We start from the raw sequence: 14,418 nt of genomic DNA, 5'->3' as shown, positions 1-14,418 counted from the left end.
TGTCTGTGTCCGTGTCCGTGTCCGTGTCCGTGTCCCTGTCCGTGTCCGTGTCCATGTCCGTGTCCGTGTCCGTGTCCGTGTCCGTGTCTGTGTCTCTGTCTGTGTCTGCGTCCCTGTCTGTGTCTGTGTCTGTGTCCGTGTCTGTCTCTGCCTCTGCCTCTGCCTCTGTGTCACTGGGTGTTGGAGCTTCATGTGTTCACCCTGTGTAAGAGATGAAGATTCTCTCATCTGTCTCACAACCGTCTCAAGGACAGAGACTGAGACCCTGAATTTCACAAGGCACTTGGTTTAGGGGTTTGGGCCTAGCTGAGGTGGATGTTTAAGTGATTGTTTGCAGGTGGTTGCACGGTACACTGCCCTCGTTCCTGCTGGTGAACAAAGGCTTGCAAGATGTGGTTTGCTCTCTACCCTACCCCTGCCCCCTGCACAATGGAATTCATCACAATGATCATCAGTCTCCTCTGGTTTTGGCCCTATGCCCCTTGCTTTGTAATATCTATAAAATTACACCCCAAACTTACCTTCCTTTGAGATCTCCCCAATGGACAGAAGACCCTGTGTTGATGGACGGCTGAGTGGACCTCGACGTTGGTAGCTATAATCCCCTTACTCTCTTTTCCTTCTGCTTTGCTTTCTCCTCTTTCCCCTCTATCAGATATTAGTGCTGATAAGCACTCAATAAAGTGTGTTTCACTTTTTAAGTCCCAGGTTTCCTGATAATCTTTAGTACTCTAAAATCAAATCAAAGAACCACATCATGAATCCCACCTTGGGGATCGTGACACCCTGGCAGCAAATTCTTGGATATCATGAGTGTGATAAATGGAAATGATTCATGCCAACTAAATTGTTACTATTTAGAAAGTTATTGTTAGTAGCAATCAAGGGAATTAGTGTTACAAGGCAGATGTATCCCTTTACAGGTGTTACACGTTAAAATTAAGGTACAGGATGTAGTTTTGAGCTAAGTAATGTCCCAAGACAAAATTGACCTTGAGATGGACAAGGTTGGAATGCCTTTAGGCATGAAGCCTGAAATTATGAAACGTAAGACTAATTAGTGGAACATAATGCTTACTTCCATAACACAACGCTGAGTGTGCACACGCAACCTGTAAGGCCATCCAGAGGACAATGAGGATGAGTGTAAGCCTTCATCCAAAAGCCCCCCAAAAGAAGACTGAAGAACCCTAGCAACAAGTGAGGCATGCGCTGTGAAGAATAGTGATGGAAAATTAGAGAATCGGAAATAGGATGAGATTGGCGGGAAACATTAAGGGATATGTATAAGCATACAGTATATAAGTTTAGTTTGAATTGCTTTGTTTTGTACGTGAGGTAGGGCGGGAAGCCCTCTCCATACCCCGGTCGGTTTTGCTTATGCTTTAATCATACTTAAGTACTGGCAAGCTATATTCATATATGTGTCTATATATATATATATATATATATATATATATATATATATGTGTGTGTGTGTGTGTGTGTGTGTGTGTGTGTGTGTGTGTATATGTACACACACACACATATATATATGTCTATATATGTATGTGTATATATATATGTATGTGTGTGTATATGTACATCTATATATACATGAATATATTTATTAAATTGTATTCTTTTACTAAATGGTAGTCCTTTTATACCAAATTGCTATTCAAGTCACTAAATTATATTCTTTTATTAAATTGTATTCTTGTATTCAATCCCACTAAACTGTATCTTTTTTTTGTTCTTGTTGTTATTAAATTGCTGTTAACTCAGTAGACCTAAATTGACTAAATTTCAATTTCATTTGTAACAGTGAGTATGAGCCTGGATTTACCCAGGCTTTTAAGTGAAGAAACCTTGGGTCTATTTCTCTATGGAGTTCCTAGGAAGCAAAGCTACATTTTCAGTGGTGGTTCGATTGTATTTTGATTAGTCTCTGATGGACTTGTGGGTTTATTTGCTGCTGGAGTTGAAAGGAGTTGATCAATAGTTTACTCATGTAAGCATGAATTAACTATTAAGAGTCAGCAAATATTAATCACAAGCCTAAGAAGCAGGATGCACCTTAGCCTTGTCAACATAAACAGAATGCACCTTAAGAAGAGAAGAGAAGAGGAGCAGAACCTGTTGAAACTGGCACAGAAACTGCTGATGAAGGACTGTTCATGCTTCAGAAAGAAAGGTGAAAAGTGCAAAGTGAGGGAGACTGCCAGCCTTCATCGGAATGACCCCTGTGGAAGACTCGCAGCCTTCCTCAGAGCAATCACCACAGGACACTGCATGGGTGAGTCAGCTATGCTAGTGATATGAATGACTTTCAAGAAGTAACTTGCATAACCAGTCCTATCCCAAGGAATGTAATGAACATGCATGAAATTGAACGATAAACTGTGCTGTGTAAAGTGCTGAGTGTGTGTGTTAGGAGGAGCGACCCCCATGTACCCGGCGCCGAATAAAGCCAATCCCTACCTCACTGAGTCAGTGTCTGAGGTGACTCTTAGCTCAGCATTGGAGCAAATCAGAGCAGTTGCTGAATAGGAATCATTCTGAGTAGCGTGCTATAAAAAAATAATACTGAGAGGGTGAGCATCTTTTGTTCCCGAACAGCAGTTTGGGTTTCCAAAATGTTGTTTGGATAAATTAATTCTATGCTTTGCAGTTTAGTTTTGTTTTGTTTTGAGACTTTTCTTTCCCAATGGTTTATGAATAGCTAGCATAGAGTTTTGAATAGGAGACTGTCATTGTGCTGCTTTAAAATAGAAAAGATTCCATGAAATAATGGAAGCTGGAGTTTTTCTTGTAGTAGCATAAAAATGGATTTAGTGATGTAGTCAGTCACTTTTGTGTATAAATATCCAGTTAATATAGCATTAAGAAAGACGTATTGTAGGTGTAGGCAATCCATTACTAAAAAGATTTTCTGTGTCCTGAAGTTGGTGCATCAAGGATCTCTATTTATTTCTTGCTTCTAATTTTTACTGTTTTCAATTTGGGGTTGCTCTTCTTACTGTTTTATTTGAGTCTCAATGTTTCAGTGATCTTGTCTTTATATTGTAGGCTGTAGTAAATCTGAGCCACTGCTATCAGGATTGAATTGCTGTGAATGGTGGTGTGAAAATGCTTAAGGGCAGTCTCTGACACAAAGAGCTGCACCGTTTGCTGCTCGAAGTCCCATACTTAAATAGTTGATGTGGGTCTGTGCAAGTGTAATCTCATAACAATTCTAGTATAATATAGTGCTGGTTTACAGATGAATCCTGTGAAAAGCAAGTGCCAGATGTCTTTCAAGAAATGCTTATAAACAAGAGATTTGTAGTCTGTATTTTGACAAATCTGTAGACTTTTTGGGAAGTGGGTAAATGGTGTTCTGCTCATAAATCACAGGCATCCTTTACAGACCATCAGTGTGGTGTGAGCTTGCTGGATCAACATATGCTTCAGATGCAATGGTCATTCAGTTATCAGCATTTTGTAGCAGTTTTCCCTGTGTCACATTAAAATATCCCCATGGACAACGTTCTACATTGAGGCTGAGACATAGGAGATGGGAGTTTTTGCCCAAAATTTTTAATTGTTTCACTTTCTGTACTAAGTCAGAATTTCTTTCTGTGGCACTTGAAACAAACTTTTTAAGGAACAGCCTCTAACCAGTCTTGCTGTAAACAATTCTTTTTCCATGTCACTGCCCTTTATGCAGTAGGATCTGTACTGTCACGGTAAACACTGAATGTTCTGCCTTAATGTCAGTAAAGTCAGCAACAAGAAGAAAACCACTACAATTCTTACTTCTTATATATCTGAGCATCCTATTTCTGGCCCTTCTAAGGGACATAATCATTCATGGGACTACAGGTTAAACCCAACAAGTCAACACCTTAATACTGAGTGTGAAATACACAGAAATGTTAATGTATGATGTTGTTCTGCCTTTACAGTATGTGCTTCTAAACCAATTACATTTTCCTTCCCGAATGCAGTTTTATTTTGTTGATGGTGGCAGTGTTGATTTCAAATTCATGTCTTGTTACTGAGTTCATCTTAAGAAACTAACCATGTCTGATGTATATCCTAATCTAGATGAAGAAAAGAGAACTGTCCTTTGCTTTTTGAGGTATTCTTTTTTGGTGAAATACATCTGCCTGTTTGACTTGTGGAGCTTGGCTGGAGCTGATTCAAAGGTATATATTCATCTTCCCAGCAGGGCTGGCCTTTAATGCTGAATCTGTCCTTAGCAAAAGGGTAACCAAACGAGGGCTGAAGGCTGGAATTCCACAGAAAAAGCAAAGAAAGGTATTTTGAGAGGGTTGAGAGGAAGAACAACCATCTGTAAAGTCCCAAGCAACTTGCTTAAAGGGCATTTTGAAAGGGATTATGTTAAAATGGTTCTTGTACTCTGGGTTAAATGCATGGGAGAAAAAACAAAAATAGATTCTTGAGGGGTCCAAACAACTTTACTGGAAAACTTTAGAAAATCAGTGAGCTTTGGCAAAAGGTTTGGTACAGCACCCAATCAACATTAAACACTTCTCAGAGCATTAACCTGACCCATTCCACTTTGCAGACTTCAAATTTGTTTGATGTTAAATTACTCAAAATGATGTTTCTCCAAGAAGAGGGAATTAGAAGAAGAAAAAGAGAGAAAAGATACATAAAAGCACGCATAAAGATACAAACTCCTGAGTTCCAGTGGTGTTCAGATAGACACTTCAAGATGAAAGTAGTACCAGGACATGTGGCCTCATGCTGAGCCTTAAACATCCTTCAGCCTCCATGGGCCCACCCCTCAGGTGGGACTTCTGGTCATTTGGCCACACAGAAGCTGGGTCAGGGGCTCCAGGGGTGGAGAGTGGGGCATTTCCTCTAGTGTGCCAGTGCCTGGCAGCTCAGCCAGGCTGGGATACAGGCCCTTTGGCAGGTGTGAGGTAGTTCACTGCCTTGCCTGGGGAAGGCCTGACCTTTTCTCCTCCACACACGTGTCCCAGAAGCTCTCAAGACATCGATCTTTCCAGTCTCTGACACCGGCACAGGAAATTCTGCAGGGATAAATCTGCTCTGGTTTCCAGTGGGCAAGTTCTCCGAATAGAAGGGCTGATGTAACTTTGATCTTCTTGTAGGCACTTCCAGTTCGTATTCATTAGAAGTGAGCAGTGAGTACTATGACCAGGACTAGAGGGGTTCTGTGCCCACCTGAGTGGAGGAAAGGGACATTCAGCTCTCTTGGACTGTGTGGATTGTTAGCCTGGCACTTCGGACCCACAAGAGCAGGTGGCTTTGGTCAACAGCAGTGCAAAATGTACCCTGATGCCACTGAGCTGTCTAGGGGCAGAATCCATCTCTGTTCCTGGGGTGACAGGGAATCCCAACAGCTGCCTGCACTGCAAGCTGAAGAGAGCCTTCCGCTCAAACAGCCACAAATGATAAAACGCCACTGGCGCAGAGGCCCTGTGTATCCTCGGCATAGAGTACTTCAGGAGACGATGTTTCAAGGACCCAGAAGGGCATTGTTGGGCTTTTGGGATAGCTGCTGTGGAGACAGAGGAAATTAGAGAGCTGGTCCCTGGTGCCTCAGGGGACCCTTCTGCTGTGGGGCTGCTGAGGGTCAAAGAACAACAGGTACCGATCGCTACCACAAGAGTGCATTGTCAAAAATACTACCTCAGCTGGGACTGTGTGACCCCCATCCATGAGATGGTTTGTGAACTGGAGAACCCAGGAGTGGTCAGCAAGACTTGCAAGCCTTTGCAGTCCCATATGACCTGTGAATAAGTCTAAGGGAGAGTGGAGACTGACAGTGGAGTATCATGGCCTGAATGAAGTCACACCATGTGATGGATTTGCATTTAAGAAAAAAAGTAGAAAACACCCACAGAAGTTAAGGCTGCTGGAGGCTGATGGGAGTATTTTTCTCCTGGCCAATAGCTGGCCATTTCTGAGAATTGACAGTAGTTTTGACCATTGAAAAGTGAGATCAACCTGTGAACACCATCCTTTAAAACCTAAGCCTGAGAATTTCTGTTCTCTTTGTTTCCGGCTGTCAGGAAAATTAATCCACGAACACCAGAGGTTTATGTCCAAAAAGGAGACAGAGGAGTCCTTTTTCTTTATTCGAATAAAGGGAGAGGCCATGGGGCATTCCCCTGGGGTCTCTCAAATTTTTGGAGGGCGCAGCCTCCTTTTTATCCTAATTCCCGGCCGCTTGTCCCTTCTCTCTTTCCCCATAGGCTGAGGTACTTGAGAGGTACAGGCTTCCCGGAACGCCTGACACCTGGGGTACCTTCCCCCCCCCACCCCCAATGCATAATCCCTTCTTAACTTTTATGGAATTCATAGTGTTCTTTCAGTGCCTCTTTGATCTTCTACTGGAATCCATCCCATTGTTTCTGTCGTCTCTCACTGATAGCTACATCTTATCAACTGACCCACAGCTTGTTTGTAAAGACAAGCTCATCATTCCTCTCAATCCCTCCTCTTTTAATTTTTGTTAATAATTGTCTTTACAAACTTTAGTTATCATTGACTTAATTTCTTGTTCTTGGGTCTTTTTTTTGGCTTTGCAATTATTTGCAGTGGCATTACTTTCTGCCCTTTTGTAGCTATCTCTGGATCAGTAGGCACGGCTACTACCTGCATTCTTTTGATCACATGTTGAATGAGTTGTATTAAGCAAGGGATCATGCATGGTAAAAAGATTAGAGTTGCTACAACACATGAGAGGAAAAAAAGCATTTGTTTGACCCATAGGCCACCAGGTAACCATGAAAACATGTCCCATTCTCATCTTTTCCATGTTTGGACCGGTACATGGGCTAACTTTCTTATTCCTTTTGTTATTTGTTTTACCATTTTTCCATTGTCATCTATTTGCAAACAGCAGTTTGAGTCATTCAATTTTCCACACACCCCCCCTTCTTCTGCTAATAAATAGTCTAATACCATCCGATGTTGAAATATTGCATTTCTCATCTGAGTAGACTGGTCAGCAAGAAGGTCAAGAGCTGTAGCTGTCTGGTTGATTATTATTTCAAAGACAGCTTGCAACTTAATTATCTGATTTAGATTATGAATGGGTTCTCTGGCACCTGATATTAATTCATTTGGGTTCCAGGTAGCTGGTCCATAGTGTTGTATGATACGTTCAGGTGGCCATTCATCTTTTCCCCACTTTTGGGTGCTCCTTCCAACCAGGGATGTATCAATAGACCGCTTCTCTCTAATTAGATCATCATATACTTTGATTCCTAACTGATTTCCTTGAACTTGTGGTAGCAGAAAGAACAATGGTCTAATATACCCCACATAACATATTCCTGACCAGTTTGGGGGTAGCCTGCGGTAAGCATTTTGGCCACAAATCTAGTAATGCTCCTTTAGAGCCCAGGTCCCATTAGCGAAGGGACCTTTCTAATTTTCATCATCAACTGGTGGGTCAAAATACAGCTTGCTTCCAGGGCCTAGTGGTCCACCCATAATAGTTGCCTCGCCATAAGAATCACAATATTTACATTTCCAAGCTCCTACATGAGGTTTCCACTTGCAATCACATCCCAGATCTGTTTTATTAGATCTGGACCAGAACGTGTTAAAAAGGGTTCTAGTTCCATTTCGGTGTTGCCATTTCCACTGATAGTCTCGGACAACATGTGTCTTACTTGTGGAATTATCCCGGGGGCAGCTTAAAAATAAAGGGTCAAAAAACTTATCCTTCCCCACTGCTTTACAGCCTTCAAAATTTTTTTGGTAATTATGGAAGGAACACCTTACCCAGCTACCATTAGTGAGCTTAACATGCGTTTGATTCCATCTGCCTCTATATCTGGAACAGTCATAAGGAGGGCAGTTGGGGGTCCAACAATCTAAACCCAAAGATAAAGTCCAGTCACAAACGCTCTTTCCCACATATGTGCTTCCTGTTCTGTTTAAGCAATAAATGCCTCTTTCAGAAGAATGAAGCTGCCATGGACTTCTTTCTTTGTCTCAAAATCCAGTTCTATTATTGACTTCACTCAGGGTGCTAACCCACCATTTAGGCTCGACTGGGCTGGCCACCCATGGCCAGCTTTCAGATCCCCCTGGCCCTCCACAGACCCAACAGTTTTTAAGGTTAAAGGTCTTTGCTACTTGTTCTCTTAAAGTAAAAAAACTTATTTTCCCACTTTAGACCCCAACTTAACTGAAAATATAAAGGTAAAATTATTAAGAGAAACATTCTAATAGTGTTATAGTCTAATTTCTAATTTTCAATTTCACGTTGTCTTCTACACCACCTGTGGCAAGTGAAAGCACAGAAACAGCTTAGCATAAAGAAAGCAATGACAGCATGGATTGGCTCCCAGTGGCTGGAGATTTGAGAGTAGGGATTCCCATACAGACTATTTCAGCAGGCAGTCTGTGGGTAGGCACTCAGGGCTTCCCCCGATGTCGACACACGGCTACTGCTCCAGTCCACTCCTGCGGAGTGTCAGTTGCGGCTTCCCATCCTTCTCCTCCAGCTGAGATGTCCAAACCTCTGGGGCCTCAGAGACCTTGATTCGTGTTCAGCTCTCTTGACGGCTGTTTCTGGGGTCAGCAACAGCTGGAAAGGTCCACGCCACTTAGCCACCACTGGTGCTTCTTTCCACTCTTTAACTAGGACTCAGTCTCTTGGTTTTCACTTGTCCAAAGGCAGGGTCTGTGCCAGCAGAGTTTCCTGTCGAATAAATTTCACAAGAGACAGTATCCAGGCCACAAATTGTTCTAAATATACATCACTTAACTCTACTCCTGACTCAGGCCGAGAATTACAAAGATAAGGAATTCTAAACTTCAGTTCAAAGGGAGATAGTTGAATACTTCTCTTCGGTCTGGCCTTTACTCTTGCTAAAGCTAGTGTCAAGAGCCACACCCATGGCATATCAGTTTCTATCACCAGCTTTAGAAGATGCTTCTTTATTTTTCCATTCATTTTTTTTTCAACTCGACCTGATCTTGTTTTTAAAAAAATACTTTAATAATTGACCTTGTAGTTACGGAAACACCTGGGAACACTTCTGGCTACTCATAACAGACATACTATTACTAAAAAATCTCTTCACTCGGGGCATCTCAGTAAAATCCACTTGGCACCTCTGGAAGGGACGTACAGCCCAAGGCCTCTTGCCCCTGGCCAGTTTCTTTGTAACTTTGTTATTTGTCTTAGCACAAATCAAACAACCATCAACAGCTCGTTTTGCCAGAACAAAAAAACCCACAGCAGCATACATTTTGAGGAAGGCTTCTGCTATCCCTCAGGAGCCCCAATGACTCCCTTCGTGGAGCTGTTTTAGCAGTTGTGAGGCTAAAACTTTTGGTATCCACTGCTTATCATCTCTTGTAAACCAATTACCCCCTCTTTCCTCTGCCCCACTCTTTTTAACTATGTCAAGTTCTGGTGGAAAAGACAGCTTCTCTGGCAAGGGGGCAGTTACTGGGAGCAAGGGAAGTAACTTAGAGATTTCTGGCAACAATGCAGCTTTCCGAGCTTTTTCATCAGCCAGTCTATTTCTTATTGCCTCTTCCGAGCACCCTGCCTGGTGTCCCTTGATGTGTATTATTGCTACCTCTTTTTTTTTTTTTGGTAAATTCACCACCTCCAATAGGCGGGAGATTAAGTTCTCATGAGTTAACGTTTTTCTTCTGCAGGTTAATAAACCTCTCTCTTCCCACAGTTTCCCAAATGCGTGTATCACACCATATGCATATTTAGAATCAGTAAAAATATTTACTGTCTTGTCTTGGTATAACTCAAAAGCTCTCACGAGGGCATACAGCTCGGCTGTCTGGGCTGACCAGGTGGCTGGTAACCTCCCCCCTTCCTTTAATTGCTTTCCACTCACGACAGAGTATCCTGTAAATCGTCTTCCTTCTATCACCTTTGAAGACCCATCAATAAACACGTTTTCCCCTTCAGGCCATGGGATGTCTCTCAGATCATTCCTTGCCCTAGTTTGTAGATCTATTACTTGAATACAATCATGGAATTTTCCTTGGCTCCCTTCTTCAGGGCCATTCAAACAGGAGGCTGGGTTAAAACTTTCCTTGTTTTTAAATTCTAAATTTTCTTGTTCTAATAGACAAGATTCATATCTTAGCAACTTAGAGCTGGTCATCCACTTAGAGGCTCTCTCAGTTAACAACGCTTTAATCTGGTGTGAAACTTTAACAATCAGATAACCCCCCCTTGTCAGCTTTCGGGCCTCAGCCACCATCAGAGCTGTGGCTGCGCAGTTCTGCAGACAATGGGGCCAGATTCTGGCTACTGGGTCTAACATTTTAGAAAAATAGGCAACAAGTCTCTGTGTTCTCTCATGCTCCTGAATTAAAATTTCTTTTGCGTGACTTTGTATAAACATGATTTAGTTCAGCAGCTAGTAATGCCACTGCTTCAAGCCAATTACATTACATTTCTTTATTTATTCCTTTTTTTTTTTTTTCTTTTTAGTAATTAACCACTCCTTATCTTAATTTTTGCATTAAGTCCATCTTAGGCTTAGGGAGATGACTAACAAATTAACTTCCATTAAGGAAACTCTAATACTTATAACATTTTATAACTTTTAACATTTAAAACTTTTATTAAGGAAAGAAACAAAATACTTTCCTTTAAAGTTTTCTCATAATTTCCACAGAGGAAGTGCATGACAAATACTCAGGCTTTCTATAGGACACTATTTTTACAAGGTTGCAGTTACAGAATTTGCTTTAGGGCTACAACACACCACAGACTGGTGGGGATGTTCCCCACAAGGTATGACTTGCAGCATTGGCTTAATAACTGAAACTTGCCAGTTCTGGCTTTTTACAACAAAACATACAAAAAGCAGAGGGGTGTGGTCCCCTCCAAACTGGAGCCATTCTGCACAAAACTTCATGTAGACAAATTAATTAAATCTCCAAATTAATTTACTACAATTTTTACAATTCTTTCAAAGAAAGATGGTTAAACTTCTGAGCCCACAGAAGAAACTACAATTCTCACAACTCCTTTGAACGATTAAAAAATTCTTTAGACAATTTTCCCCCTCGGGGATAAAAATTAAGGTGAATCGAGAGGTCTTTGTTTTTCACTAAGACACACACCTCTCCTCGATCCAGACCCACTTTAGAAGTTGATAACGGCTCTAGGTTGGTGGATATAATGAGAGCCTTTGACACTCTTAACAATCCATTTCTCTTATCTTCTGGACTTTCTCGGCAGTCCAGCTGTTCTTGGCTTTTTTTTGCAGACATTGCCGTTTTCAGTGTTGTACGCCATGAAGACAGCACACTGATCCTTTCCCAGCCACTGTTTAGCTTGGGTCTCCCCTGCTGGGGAGAAAAAGCCTCTGCCACTTCCTTGTGACCGATCCCGTCCCCTCTGTCCCGGGGGACCCCTTGGACCTTGCGGTTTTTCTTTCTCTGGCCTGAAAAAGGCCATCACCTTCACCTTTCCTCCTTGTGCTCACTCTATTTACCACACACCGAATACCAGAGCCAGTCCCTGTCCTGCCACATTGTCCAAACAGCTCCTCCCTGCTCCAGTGTTCCCGGCGGGCACGGCCGGCAGCACCACAGGTGGCCAGGGCGTCCTGCAGCCTCAAAGGGCCGGCAGCTGCTGCTGCCCCTGTCCAGGGCCAGTGGGGTCAGGCACTGCCCAGTGCTGAGTCCCAGCAGCCTCACAGGCCCCCAGCCTGTGCTCCTGGTCCTGCACCTCCACTCCTGGTCCCTGCTTCAACCATGTCTCTCCACACTCTCCATTAACCAATTCTGTTCCAGCACAAAAACACAATCCATCCATCTCCTGCTGCCAAAGACTCTTTCTTGACTTCCTTTATTGCCCCCCCCACCCCGGGCATGGATTCTCGAGATCCCTTCTAGTTCCAGGCATTGATATGATATGCTGCTCCCTTCCCCCTACACCACTGTTATTCTCAGGTGCAGCTGTAGGAACAGCATTTCCCTGATCCCTTTGCCCTGGAAGGTGAGGATACCGGGACTTGCAGCTGGCCCTGGGTCAGCTGGTACCCCCCGTTTTGCCTCTTCTCCTTTTTTTTTTTTTTTTTTTTAACACATAGATTTCTCCTGTTGCTTGTTTAAACCATATCAATCCACATTCCCTTTTAATCCATTTTTTCTCAATTCTCCTCTAGATACCTTCACAGAACTCAACACAAATTAATTCTGTTTTCTAAGGTGGCCATACAAGTCCATTTGGCATCTTATACTCTGGCCATACATAATAACAATATTTTACCATCATCTCCATAGTTACCTCTGTGTGAATGCATAATCTGTCCCAAGATCTCAGCATTCTCCCCAAGGGACTCTCCGGGGGTATTGTGGGATCGTCATCCCTTTTGCCAGGACCCCTTCCCGGCTGTACCCTTGCAACCCTCCATGGGTGCCCTGTTTAGCCTGTGCTACCCTCCATGGGTGCCCTGTTTAGCCTGTGCAACCCTCCCTGGGTGCCCTCCCAGGCTTGCCTGTGCTACCCTCCCTGGGTGCCCTCCCAGGCTTGCTCCCGGAAGATCCCATTTTACTCACCGGTGAGGTTTTCAGTGGTCCTTCCCTGTGGACCCTTCACGGACCCCCCTGGTCCGCCACTCGTCTGTCTCCTGGACAGTCTCGGGAACCCAATCGATCGCCCGGTGCCGGCCGCCACCAAGGGGAGCTGATCACCGAAACTGGGTGAGGCGCGCCTTCAGCTCCGCTCGCTGCCCGCCGCCCCGGACGGTGGAAATATCCCGGACCGAGCCCCCAAAAATTGTCAGGAAAATTAATCCACGAACACCAGAGGTTTATGTCCAAAAAGGAGACAGAGGAGTCCTTTTTCTTTATCCGAATAAAGGGAGAGGCCATGGGGCATTCCCCTGGGGTCTCTCAAATTTTTGGAGGGCGCAGCCTCCTTTTTATCCTAATTCCCGGCCGCTTGTCCCTTCTCTCTTTCCCCATAGGCTGAGGCACTTGAGAGGTACAGGCTTCCCGGAACGCCTGACACCTGGGGTACCTTCCCCCCCCCCACCCCCAATGCATAATCCCTTCTTAACTTTTATGGAATTCATAGTGTTCTTTCAGTGCCTCTTTGATCTTCTACTGGAATCCATCCCATTGTTTCTGTCGTCTCTCACTGATAGCTACATCTTATCAACTTGTAATAAAGAATTGGGTAAATAAAAATTCGGAATAAGAAGTTTAAATAAAGTATGTATAATTATAACTAAATGGAAGTATGGAATAAGGAATTCTCCTCCAGGTCAAGGTAGAATTCCTTTTCCAAAAATCACGAATTGCAAAAGAACCCCCCCAGATAACAGGTTTCAGCAGACTCATCAACTCGGAGGAAAGGACAGGACACAGGCCATCATAGAAACAAAAGAACCAGCCTAAAAGTCTACCTCCAGAGAAAGGCAACGCCTGGCCGATTTCAGCCGGAGACCATCAAGCAAGACAAAAGGGACGAGCCTCAGGAAGATGGTCGTTGCCAGAATCGAACACCACACCCGCCAAACCCATACTACAGAAACTCAATCAAGAAAGACAAAGAAGAGACTACTCCTCCGAGATATCCATCGGCGCTAGCCCGGATCTCTCGATCCTGCTGTGATGAAATATGTTAAAATACATACAGACTCACTTTGCATTTGAGGAGACTCTGCCCGGATACTTACTGACTCAATGTTCTAGGCCAGGAAATCCATTCACCAGACAATCAGGGACATTTGGTGAATGGAAACTGGTTGGAATTCTAGCCTGGGGACATAAAATCCCTATAAAAACCCAGGCCAGAGAACCCTCAGACGTGGATTTGGGAACACCTATACCTTGCGTATAGACCCTGTCCACCCAGCGCTGCGCTGTCCATTTATTGTGGTTTTTTTTCCTCGCTGTTTGTTGCTTTATTAATTTATAATAAATTAATCTTTGTTAATCTTTAATCTGCCGTTGCATTTATAACAACTGACCCACAGCTTGTTTGTAAAGACAAGCTCATCATTCCTCTCACGGCTGTGAAAGGTAACAGGGCTCTGGTTCAGCCTCCTCCCCCACAGGCCGGACAAGGCCGCGGGGGGAGCGGGGCTGGCCGGAGTTGTGCGGTTCCCAGGGGGGGATGGAGACTGTGAAGTGACAGGAGCCCCTTCTCAGAGGGGCTGAACCCCTCACAGGGCTCGCTGAGCCTTGTACAGGGGGGCTGCCAGGCCAGGCCGGTTCCTGGCTCAGGTGCAGTTTCTGCCACTGCTGAGATTTGCAGAGACTGCCGAGGAAGGGGAGGGAAAGTCATCAGCCTGCAGCATGCTGAGATGCTGACCACACTCCCCCAGAGCAGCCACCGAAAATTCTCCATCACAAACAGCCGCAGCCTCTGCCCAACAGAGATCAGGTGGCCATCCACAAGGCTTGAGCCAGATTTTAACCCTTTTATTACCCAGATGG

The sequence above is a fragment of the Cyanistes caeruleus genome, chromosome Z (genome assembly GCF_971803275.1).
Source record: "Cyanistes caeruleus chromosome Z, bCyaCae1.hap1.1, whole genome shotgun sequence".
NCBI classification, from domain to species: Eukaryota; Metazoa; Chordata; class Aves; order Passeriformes; family Paridae; genus Cyanistes; species Cyanistes caeruleus.
Note: the sequence above shows the minus strand (reverse complement) of the source record.